General features: G+C 46.3%; 1 pseudogene; it reads right to left on the bottom strand.

Moving 5' to 3' along the window:
- Positions 1-347: 347 nt before the first annotated feature.
- On the bottom strand, positions 348-1,610 carry LOC130020521 (TAR DNA-binding protein 43-like; annotated as a pseudogene).
- Positions 1,611-4,318: the final 2,708 nt, after the last annotated feature.

Below are 4,318 nucleotides of genomic sequence, written 5' to 3'. Positions count from 1 at the left end.
GTTCCACTTTGAACATGCAAATAACTCAGGTGACAAGTCCAGGGATAAAATATTACAGGAGAAGCTTCTTGATAGCAATTGTGGTGTTGGTTTACCCGTCAGGCAAACAGCAGTTCACTTTCAAACACTCAAGAGTTCAACCCGTTATGTAACAAAACTTAGAAAATTCTTTTAGCTTTTCCTCTTTTTCTAAAGGAAAAATGTCAAAATTACTGCTAAATATACTCCACACCAAACAAACCAATTTTGAAAATTCTTAGTGCATATGTATCTTACAATATACTTACCGTGAGTTTAGAAAAATTTGACTTCCCACCAGTCTTTAGCGTCTAACTGACCAGCCCAGCCTACATGCCCCAGCCCGACGACTTCGAGTCCATGCTGGAGCTGAAGTCCATGCATTGAAGCCGCTGCCCGAGCCCGCGTTGGAGGCCGACCCCCACCCGATGGCGGCGCCCGAGTTGGAGCCGCTGTACTGGTTGTTCCCAGAGCCGAAGGCCTGGTTGGGCTCTCTCTGCATGTTGGCCTGACTCTGGTTGTTCCCTGATGGGCCCGACTGGTTCTGCTGACTGGCCAGCATCCCCATCATGCCCCAGCTGCTCTGCAGGGTGGCCTGGGTCGTGGCCCTCATGGCCGGCTGGACGCTGAAGGCGCCGAAGTTCATCCCGCCCCCCATGTTGCTGCCCTGGTTGTGGCCCAGCCCCGCCCCACCGCCCCGGCTGTTCCCGAACCCGCCCTGGCTCCCAAAGCCACCCGGATTATCACCAAATCTTCCACTTCTCTCTAACTGCCTATTGCTATTGTGCTTGGGCTCCACGTTGCAGATATGCACGCAGAGGATGCCTTTGATGATCACGTCCTCGCCACACAGGGACTGGGCCACCTGATCATCTGCAAACGTGACGACAGCAAACGCCCCCCCCCCCCCCAAGGGCTTGGGGATGAACACATCGACCACCTCCCCATACTGCCAGAAGAACTGCCGCAGCTCGTCGGCAGTGAGGTCCTGGGTGCAGCGGCGCACAGACACCTTCCTGCTCCTCAGAGGCTCATCCGGGCTTTGCTTAGAATTTGGGAGATTGCAGTCACACCACCGTCCATCAATCATGTGTCGCTGAGACATCACCTTCACTTGGGTCTCATACTCCGTGAACCACACAAAGTCAAACCCTCTTTTGGTGACCAGTCTTGATATCTTTTTTTTTACCTGGACCATGAGGACCTCCCCGAAGGTGCTGAAATACTCCTTGAGGTCCTGCTCGGTGGTCTTCCAGGGCAGGCCGAGCACGATGGGGTCAGACGTCTTCTGCACTGCCCTTTTCACCTTCACTGCCGACGAAGCATCAGCCTCCTCCATGTTCCTTTTGTTATCTTTGGGGTAGTTGACCACGTAGACCCGGTTGCCCACGTCGGGCGCGCGCAGGATGCCCTCCACCAGGCGTGCGTACGGCAGGCATGCACTGCGACACGGGGTTCCGGTAGCGCAGGCCGCAGGCGCCCGGGAACTGCGCCGTGACTGTGGACAGCAGCACGATGCCATCGTCCTCGGACGGGATCTCAACGGGCTCGTCGTTCTCGTCCTCCTCCGTGACCTGGATGTACTGGGACATCTTCGCCCGCTCGGCGTCCGCTAGGCCGCTGGAAACCCACGAGGCGGCGCGCGCAACGACAGCGACCACCACCGCTCGCTCTCGCCTCGCACTAACCTTGAACACTTTGATGTATTTATTATTCATGTATTTCTATATTCTTCGTGACGTGACTATTCAAGTATTTTACACATTCTTAAATCGAGCTCTTTGGGTTCACCGATGTCTTCTATTTTGCATAATTTTTAAATTGGATTTAATTGAAATGTCATCTTGTTGTGGGACTAGACATCTATGTGCTTTTGAATACATTAGAAAGGAATTGGTGGGACCAGAGAGATAGACAGCAGGTAAGGCACCCTACTTGCACATGGTCAACTCAGGTTCAATCTCTAGCACCCTATGTAGTTCCCTGAGCACTGTTAGGAGTGATCCCTGAGCCCAGAGCTAGGAGTAACCCCTGAACAGAGCAGGGTGTGGCATCCCACCTCAATTAAAAAAAATTGAAAAGGAAAGCAATTGGCAAGAACTAGGCTTAGAATTTAGAAAAGAAAAACATTCACTGAGGAGTTAAAAATACCCCCCCAAAAAAGAATTAGAACTATATGTTTTGCTGACTGCATTTGGAAGAGATTGATAAGAAAGAAATTGACTTTGATGCCATAGAGAAAAGAGATGAGAGTGACTTCTTAAGTTTCCTTTCTGTCATTTTTTTATAGCCATTTACCCTGATTTACTTTACTGTTTGGACTGATTTTCTTCAATCAACCCAAAGCAGCTGCTTACTTTAGAAAGCAGAATATGTGGGAAAACATTTCAGTTCCATCATGCAATTAGTAATGACAACAAATCCAGCACTTCTGTCAGGTATGATCCAATGCTGAGGTAAGCTAGCATATGAGCACACTAAACAGAAATGATGGCCACTCAATACCTCGGTTGCAAATCACAATACCCAAAAGGAGAGAGAGAACAAAAGGGAAAGCCCTGTCACAGAGGCAGGGTGGAGAGGGGGAGGGGGTGGGAAGGTGGGAGGGGTACTGGGATCATTGGTGGTGGAGAATGGGCACTGGTGGAGGGATGGGTAACCGATCATTGTATGACTGAAATGCAAAAATGAACGTTTATAAGTATGTAACAGTATCTCATGGTGATTCACTAATAATAATAATAATAATAATAATAATGAAATGGCTTCTTCTTCCTGGGTCTCCTGTGCTCATTTCAAGAACAGTATATTTTTCAGGTCTTAAAGTTTGAATAGCGGGATGTCAAGTGACCAAGTGAAAGAATTTCATGAGTGCTCCATGAAATTCTTTATGACATCCCTGCTGAGAATGGTGTCTATTGTTTTCCAAACATGCTGTCTCCTTCACTTTCTTCATTTCATACCATTTTCATCCTCAGTATGAAGAGGATCTTTTGGTAACTTGGAATTATGCTATGGAGTGATCCTAGTCAGCAAGAAAGGTTGAGTTCGCCCCCCCCATGCCCCTCCCAGCCCCCCTCACCATCCATTTTATATAGGAGCTCCCTTTTTAAAAAAAAATAATTAATTAATTGATTAAGTTTTATTTTTTCATGAATCACCATGAGATGCAGTTACAGACTTACATACTTTCTGCTTACGTTTCAGTCATACAATGATCGAGTACCCATCCTTCCACCTGTACCCATTCTCCCCCACTAATGTTTTCAGTATCCCCAAAAGGTAAAGATTCTTAAGCACTTGAGTCAGCCACTTCAGACTCTCAATTCCAGCTGCACCCCATGGCTCTTGGTTATGTTCTCAGGTATTGCTTGTTCCAAAGGAAAGTGGCATATATTGTGCCCACATCTCCACAAATCTTCCTCTGCCTTAAATTTGTGGAGAGCATGATCTCTATAAAACTTGCAGGACTGGGCTGGAGCGAGAGCTTTTACCTTGCACCCAGAGGATCTGGGTTTGATTCTTGGCACACCATAAGGTTCCCTGAGTAAAGCCACTGATCCCTGAGTGCAGAGTCAGGAGCAAACTCTGAGCAATGCCAGATGTGGCCCCCTCAACAAAACACCACCATCACTACCAACAACAAACCCCCCGACAAAACTCGAGGAATTGGAAGGAATGTCCAAACAGAATGAAAGGCAAAGGAATCTGATTAGTTTTGTGACTGAACTATAAACAACCTGGAAGATGTAGGCAATTGGAAAGTTGGCTTTTAAATTATCCAACTTTTTTTAGGATGAGAAAAGGACTGATCCTAAGTTAATTTAGGAAAGAATTCCTTACTAGTGAGCTTTGAAAATTGAAAATAAAACCAAAAATGAACCATAGGCACTTTGAATTTTCATTTCAGATCCCCCAGTTTATTACTGAGAGTTCTCAGCTGATCTTTCTTTTTTCTTAACAATGTTTTATTTTATGCATCTATTTTTTAAATTTAATTTTACTTTTGTAAAGTTGTTCACAATAATTTGATACATGTAATATTCCAACACCAATCCCACCACCATTACACCTACCCACCACCATATTTTGAATGTTTCCACACAGACCCCCAAACCCTGCCCCCAAACCAGGACTAAATAATTTATTTTGTATTGCTTATGAATAATCCTCAGGTGATCTTCTAATTTAAGGTTTTGTTTTGTTGGCAGTGCTTAGGGTTTAGTCTCGGCTTTACTCTCAGGGATTACTCCTGAGGTGGGGACCATATGGGATGCCCAGGATCAAACCCAGGTCGGCC

The sequence above is a fragment of the Sorex fumeus genome, unplaced genomic scaffold, assembly GCF_029834395.1.
Source record: "Sorex fumeus unplaced genomic scaffold, SorFum_2.1 ptg000012l, whole genome shotgun sequence".
NCBI classification, from domain to species: Eukaryota; Metazoa; Chordata; class Mammalia; order Eulipotyphla; family Soricidae; genus Sorex; species Sorex fumeus.
The sequence above is the reverse complement of the archived record's forward strand: the minus strand, read 5'-3'. Positions and strand labels throughout refer to the sequence as shown.